Below are 8321 nucleotides of genomic sequence, written 5' to 3' on the forward strand. Positions count from 1 at the left end.
GTTTTTATTATGTGCTCTGAGCGTCTTCTTTTTTTGCGGGAGAGCTGAAAAACAGGATTTTTAAAAAAACAGATGATCCTAAATAAACGATACAATCTACGTCTGTGGTGCGGACAGATTTCAACTGCAATGTACAGCTCCAGTTACCCCAAGAAGGATATTGCAGAGGTGGAGAAGGTACAGGAAAGGGCAGCTCAAATAATTTTGGGCTTGAAGAAATCTTGACTTGGCAGAGGTTCACAGCATTATGAACAGTGAAGAGAAGGAAACTTTAACCTTTAGCCTCGTCTCGTAATGCTAGGATGTAGAGTCGTACTGGTGAAGACATTGGTAAGAAGTTCTGGGTAAAACTTCATGCAGTTCGTAATTAGCTTAATGTATTCACCCTGAGTGCCGTATGCTGAGAACAAAGGACATGAGTTGGCAATCCTCTTTGCGCTGTCCTCGAGCACTTCCGGAGGCGTGTTTACTTCGTTGGTTAATTAGTTTGAAGTATTTTTATACCTCTGCTCAGCTGGAGATGCTCCTGGAGAGCCTTACATGAAATCGGTAAAACAAGACAATCCCTGACTCGTAGGCTTACAATCTAAAAGGACACGACACGCAAGGAAAAATGGATGGGGCGGGAGGAGGAAAATGATGAAATCTTTCAGCAGGGCTGCTGGGATGGTCCCCATTCTGCCCCATCTACATGCACCGTTCCAGAGGCACATGCTTGGATGCTGTTAGATTTGAAAGCCAGAACATCTAAAACGTGATCTTGATAGGCTGGAGTGCTGGGCTGAAAACAACAGGATGAAATTTAATAGGGATAAATGCCAAGTTCTACAGTTAGGAAATAGAAACCAAAGGCACAGTTACAAGATGGGGGATACTTGGCTCAGCAATACTACAAACAAGAAGGATCTTGGAATTGTTGTAGATCGCAAGCTGAATATGAGCCAACAGTGCGATATGGCTGCAAGAAAGGCCAATGCTATTTTGGGCTGCATTAATAGAAGTATAGCTTCCAAATCACGTGAGGTACTGGTTCCTCTCTATTCGGCCCTGGTTAGGCCTCAACTAGAGTATTGCGTCCAGTTCTGGGCTCCACAATTCAAGAAGGATGCAGACAAGCTGGAGCGTGTTCAGAAGAGGGCAACCGGGATGATCAGGGGTCTGGAAACAAAGGCCTATGAAGAGAGACTGAAAGAACTGGGCATGTTTAGCTTGGAGAAGAAAAGATTGAGGGGAGACATGAGAGCACTCTTCAAATACTTGAAAGGTTGTCACACAGAGGAGGGCCAGGATCTCTTCTCAATCCTCCCAGAGTGCAGGACACCGAATAACGGGCTCAAGTTAAAGGAAGCCAGATTCCATCTGGACCTCAGGAAAAACCTCCTGACTGTTAGAGCAGTATGACAATGGAACCAGTGACCTAGGGAGGTTGTGGGCTCTCCCACACTAGAGGCCTTCAAGAGGCAGCTGGACAACCATCTGTCAGGGACGCTTTAGCGTGGATTCCTGCACTGAGGAGGAGGTTGGACTCAATGGCCTTGTAGGCCCCTTCTGCTATTCTATGATTCTATGATTAAGTAAGTAGGTAGGTAAACTATGTACTTGAAAAGTAGATCTGCCTATGTGTCTATCTAGTAAACCATCTGTCTGGCTAGCACAGCCTGACCCCTTCCAGATTTTTTGTACTACAACTCCCATCATCCAGTATCAGAGGCAGTCAGCCTATATGTACCAGTTGCTGGGCAACATGGCCGGGAGAGTCCTGTTGCACTCATGTCCTGCTTGTGGGTCTCCCATCGACGTCTGCTCTGCCACCGTGTGAACAGAGTGCTGGACTAGATGGACCCTCGGTCAGATCCAGCTTCAGGGCTCTTTTGATGTTCTTGTCCCTGACCATTGGCCATGCTGGCAGGGGCTAATAGGAGTTGTAGTCCAAAAATCCAGAGGGCGCACCAGGTGGTGCAAGGCTGATCCAACAGACAGTCTAGAAAATTGTCTCATCTATTTACAAAGTACCATTGGTGTGCGCAGGTCTCTGCCCCGAGGGGGCTACAATGCAGTCCAGCAAGGTGCGTTTTCATGCGCGCAAAGGTCCCGTTCGTGCCAATGGGGCATGCCCCCCCCCCAATCTAAACGGATGTGTAGGTTTTCTGGCTTGCATGGGTCAGATGCTCCTCTTATCTCCTTGTCTGTGCAGTAGAGTGGTTTAATTCATTCTGCAGGCCGAGGGTGGAGGAGCCAATCTGGACTCTTCCCCGTCCCATTGCGGGTTTTTGTGTGTGCTCAAAAAAAACCCTTCCTTTTTCTTTTCTCCCTTTGGGGATTGGGCGAAGGACTAAAAATGTCCATGTATGTCTCCCCCCCCACTTCCGCCCTGATGGGTGGAAAAGCCACTGAGCAACAGTTCTGAGCTTAAAATCAACCAGAAGCGGAAATCGGTTTGCCACTTCTCCCTACAAGCAGACCCAAAAAAGGTGACTCCGACATCCGTGGGGCAGGGAATCCGCTCCGGGTTTAGGTCAGAACCAATAAGAACTCTAAAGCTCTCCAAGGTGCTTGCTGTGTTGATAAAAGAAATTGCAGTGCAAATAAAGGTCAGACGGTAATGAAGATCTAAATAGCTGCAACAGTGAGCCAATTTAACCTACGTAGTATGATTGATATACACACACACACACACACACACACACACACACACACACACACACACCCTGCTTTGTACTAATTCAAACCACCGGGAGGGGGGGTGGCTGAGGGAATGATGGGAGTCGTAGTCTATGTCCTCTAGAGGTGGGTCAGCTGCTGAACACTTTTCTGGCTCGCACGATCTGTTGGATGTCCGAGCGAGCCAAAGGCCAATTGAAATCCCAGCGGGGAAATTGACCAGCTCTGCACCCTCTCTTCCAGGACGATGCTCAGGGACGGCAAGGAGATGGTTCCTCTTATGGGAAGCAAGCAGGCAAATCCTCCGGGGACGCCGCCGATGGCTCACCCGGACAAAAAGCTGTCCGACAGCATGCCCCTCAAGAAAAGGTAGGCCGTCTCTGTGTTGCCCGGCAGTTCCGGGCAAAATGAAGTCAAGAACGCAGTCGGCAAAGATGAATTCGTCTCTTTCCATTCCTCTTTCCCGTTTCCCCGATCTAACTTTTTGGATTGTTTCCCCGTTAGTTTCCACATCCTAATATAACATAAGTGTTCTTGCACACCATTTTGCGTAATAAACACAGGTTTTTTGCAAGCCTTTCCCCCCTGCCCAAACAGAATGTATTTTGGACAGTTGTTTCATTTATGATGCGCAAATCTTGTGTGCGTTCTGTTGTTTTGACTAGCGAGCTCCGTCACACAATTCGGAGAAGGGCAAATTTTGAAAGGGAACTGAGTTTTCGGTTTCCGTATATGTTTGAAAGCGTAAAGTGAAGTAAGTTCGCATGAAAATGCAAGCCAAACGAATTCCTCTCCACCCAGATGGGTAGAAAGTCCCTTTTAAAAATGATCTCTGAAAAAGTTAGTCATGAATTCTCTTTGCTATGGGGCTGAAACAAGGGTGAGTGGCGTGCCGTTGTCACCCAGCATATCACCTTCATAAATGCGTATCCAAATTTCACCCGAATTTGGACAAAGCAGTGTCTGATGCTTGCAATCGCAGAGTGGAATCCATCTGCAGATGTGTGGCGGAGTGGTTAGAGCAACCTCTCTCAATGCGGCACCTTTCAGATGTGTCATCCCCAGCCCATTAGGCTGGGGATGATATGAGCTGTAGTCCAGCACATCTGGAAGACATCTGGTTGGGGGAGATTTGGTTAGATTTGAGGAGATTTGGGGAGATTTGGTTGATGTTGTGTGGACTTTATACTGTTAGTTTTACCCTACCCTGTACCTGCTTACCCTACCCTGTGCCTGTTGGCATTCTCTTCCCCTCATTATTGTTTTACTATGATTTTATTAGATTGTAAGCCTATGCGGCAGGGCCTTGCTATTTACTGTTTTACTCTGTACAGCACCATGTACATTGATGGTGCTATATAAAATAATAATAATAATAATAATAATAATAATAATAATAATAATAATAATAATAACAACAACAGAGTATCGAACTCGGTGTAGGAAGACCCGAGTTCAAATCCACAATCATCCCTGAACCTTCCTGGGTGGCCAACCATTTTCTCTCGGGTTAAACTACCTCCCAGCACTGTCTTGAGGATGAAGGTTACAAAGAACTTCCACACTAAAATACATTCCACCCTAAAATGTTCATGTTCTAATTCATTTTGTGCAAATTTAGATGTAATTACTTGGATTGATTTCACAGGAGGCAAACCCAGGCAACGAATTTCTCATTTAAATCATCATTGAGCAGGGGTTGGACTCGATGGCCTTGTAGATGTAGATGCTGATCCCTGACAGCATCTGTCAGGGATGCTTTAGGGTGGATTTCTGCATTGAGCAGGGGGTTGGACTCAATGGCTCCTTCCAACTCTACTATTCTATGATTCTAGGCCCCTTCCAACTCTGCTATTCTATGATTCTATGAAAAATAAAATAATTCCTTTCATTTGCAGAGTGCCCAAGGTCATCCTGTGTCAGTAGTTTCTCTTCAATCTTATATATATAAAATTCAAAGTTTGTAGCTGGTCATCCCTTTTTGACTGCCTTTCCATTGATCTATTCTCATGAATTGACTTCATTGGAAAGCTCTTTGACACGGAGATTCCACAAATAGTGGTGGTTTTCATAATAATTCAAAGTCAGGAGTTTATTTATTTTTATTTATTTTATTACATATATATACCGCCCCATAGCTGAAGCTCTCAGGGCGGTTTACAGAAGATAAGGCGGTTTCCATAAAGCTTAAAAAAAGGAATTTATCTTCTATAACTGTGTACTATAAAGTTTTATTTTTAATTGCAAATTGGAGCAAAATGAAAAAAATGAATACAAAGAAAGTATCTGTACACCTTTATAAACACAGGTGCAGGCTAAAGAACAATACCAGTATTGTCCAGCCTGTAAACAGATCACAAAGGGATTAGGAGACACCTACAGTTAAAAATAACCAAATCAAAGTTTAGTAATTGTTCAGAAAGGAAGTCTCTAGCTATTAAATTTTACAAAATAACATTTAAAATACTCTGTACCCCTTTATAAACACAGGTGCAGGTCAAAGTACAACGATATGCCAATAACATATGGCCTGTATATAAATTATGAAGGGATTAAGAGACATCTAGAGTTAAGAGTAATCCAGTCAAAGTTTAGTTAAATCTTTTGTTAGATTTGATTTTTCTCCACAGACTCTGTTCATGGGTAACCTACTGGTTACAATTAATTTGCAATCTCTTGTGTCCCTCCTGTAGGAAAATCCCCCTCCCCCACCCAATGCGACTAAGGTTAAGAAAAACAATTCGATTGACATCAATTAGCACTCCGGACTCTGGGTAATAGTATGGGGGCTCCCAGAAATAGGTCTGCTGGGAGGATAAATTATTCCATGTAAAGATACCAAAATGCCGGGTAAGATGAGCTACATCTTCTGGAGCTCGAAGCGGGAGGTGGACTCAGGGCTGCCATTTTAAGCGGCAGCCCTGTGTTCTTCATCATGTGTAGGAGCAAAGGCCAAAGGGCTGATTCCTGAATGTTTCTCCATCACTGGAAGGCCCAAACTGAATGTCGCTACGATGTTGGTCAAGCAGCGGCATACATATATGGCGGACAGATCAACCACCCTTGGTAGGCAGGACTTCCACCTCCCCTCTCCTCAAAGGCACTGTGTTTTTTCAGCGGAACCGGTTCCACACGTTCAGATGTGACTCGGCACACGGTGAGGAATCCAGCGACCCACACTCAGGGGCAAATCAGCCCTAGAAAGCTGGCCAGCCAAGTAGCTGCATGGTAAATAGCCTATTTATCTATCATATATGCAAACCCTCCACCTTAGGAGCATACACAGAGTTCTCCCGCACCCCTGAATTTATCCTCACAGGACAACCTTCGTTTCCACCCTCCAATTTCCACAGAAGTCCTACAGTGATCAAATACGGTCCACAAGAAATCCCTGGGGTGTTTTTTATGGTCCAGGAAAGTCCAAGGTGCCTCAGTGCTCTTCTCCATGAATACGGCATAGACCCAATGGAGGCTGGTGCCTCCAATGTCCGTTGGGGCTACGAATCCATTCTGGGTTTCAGTCAGAACCAGCCAGAATTCTAAAGCAGCTCTCCAAGGGTGCCGAGCCTATTTTGGGAAGAGGGTTCAGCACTTTAGAAAACTCCTTTAGAGTTCTGACTGGAACCCAGAAGCGATTCAGAGCCCCACCGGAATCTGAGACACCAGCCTCCCCTGAGAAATGAATCAACTGAAGACCGTATTTTATTTGGGATGTGTTGAGTGAGAAGCTCCTTTGCCTCCTCTCTGACAGCTAAATAAATCCAAGTCCTTCGGCCTACGTTTCCATAGGTAGATCTACATCGGCATAGGTAGGTTTGATGCAAATCAGTGACTCATTTCTGGGCCTAGCGACAACCCTGCCTCCCACCCCACTATGTACCCCACTATGCAAGTGGGGTACATAGGCACACCATCTCTGATCCTGGAGGTAGCATCTAGCTATCTGGACTAGTAGCCACTGACAGCCTTCTCCTCCGTGAATTTTCCCAACCCCCTTTTAAAGCCCTCCAAAGTGGTGGCCATCGCCGTGTCTTGTGGAAGTGAGTTCCACAGTTTAACCATGTGCCACGTGAAGGCTCGTGCATGGAAGCTTCCCGTGGTCCCCAGCATCCTTTTTCTCTCCCGCTTCCGCCACGTCAATTTCTTGTTTTTATCACCCCGCCCGGTGACGGGCTCCTCTTGCCAGATTTCAGCCTCCAGCGTTGGCATGGGACAGTGGGAGGGCCGGGATCATCTTCCCGGCTTGGGAAAAACGGGGCGCGGCGTGCAGCATTCCTTCGGCATCAGCAACCGCCTGCAGGTTAATTGCACGGCTGCCAGGCACTGGGCTCCACCTCGCGAGTTTCCTCGCTGCTGGTTGTGTTTCCCCAATCCCTGAGATCTTGCTGGATCCAGAAGGCTTCCCTTGAAGTCTTTTGCGCCTACATTTTTCCTTGCTCGTATGGTTGAAAATAATTCATTGAATCCTTCGGAGGGTCTTTGCCTTTGAACAACGCTCCGGATGCGTTGATGTGCAAAGGCATTCTCGAAAAGCAGGAACGCGCCCTGGAGAGCTGAGTGTGACGCAAAAGTGTGAGGATTCACTGCTGCAGTCATTTCCAGTGGGATATAGGAGCGTTCCTCTCCCGCTTCCATGTGGACTAGCGTCTTGTTCAACCCGCACAGAGGCGACACTGAGTTAATACCCCTGAATTTGACTTTTCTCTGGCTGCCTTATCCCAGGTTAGACATTCGGTTTCATCTAGTCTGGTGTCCCCTCCAGGGGCCAGTAGCTGACCGCATTCTCACCCCTCCCGGCCTATTCTATCCTCACAACAACCCTGCGAAGTAGGTTAAGATGGAAAGGGGGGAAAAGCATAGACCACCCAGCGAACTTCAAGGCTGTGCGGGGAACTTGAACCCAGGCCTTCCAACATCGCAAGCGGCCTTATACAGAGTCTGAATCAACCTTGTTTCTTGTTTGCCAGCCAGACTCAAATCTTTCTGTTTTTTTCCTTCCATTTTTGTTTTCTTGCCCACCTCCCCATCCTCTTGGTACACGTTCCCCACCCAGGCTGACCATGGGGGCCGCCCCCCTCCTTGGCAGGTAGGTGTCACCCGCGTCCCAACCCAGTGTGAACAAGAGCAGCTTTTGCTAATTTGGGAGCGGGGTCCCTCTCTCTTCCTCTGCTTTCTCGAAGCAACCCCTGCGCGGGTTTCTTTTCTGTTAACACCCAGAAGTGGGGAACTTGGTGGCCAAATCCAAGCTGGATCGGGACCCCGGCTGGAAGCCACGCCCCTTTCCCATGTTCCCACCCCTTTTCTGCCATCCTAACCACCTCGCCACCTAGATCCTATTCGAGCAAGCGTTCCCAGGGCTTGTTAGGATTGGTGCTGCTGCCGTTTTAAACTGAGGCTCGTATGATGGGTTGGTTTATGTAGCTCCAGCGTTATGCGTGAAGGGAGGCATGCCCCTCCCTGTCCTCCGGGGCCCCCGATCCAGCCCTCCAGAGTCCCGTCCCCCCAATGAGCGCTTCTCAGGACCCCAATCCTCTTTCCCCAAACCTCCGATCATTTGGTGATCCTGCGGCTTTTATGGAGCATTTCCCAGGGCTGAAAGGTGGGGCTCAGTGACAGGCAGCAAGAACTGCAAGGTAAAAATAAATAAATCACTGCTGGTA

The sequence above is a fragment of the Elgaria multicarinata genome, chromosome 22 (genome assembly GCF_023053635.1).
Source record: "Elgaria multicarinata webbii isolate HBS135686 ecotype San Diego chromosome 22, rElgMul1.1.pri, whole genome shotgun sequence".
NCBI classification, from domain to species: Eukaryota; Metazoa; Chordata; class Lepidosauria; order Squamata; family Anguidae; genus Elgaria; species Elgaria multicarinata.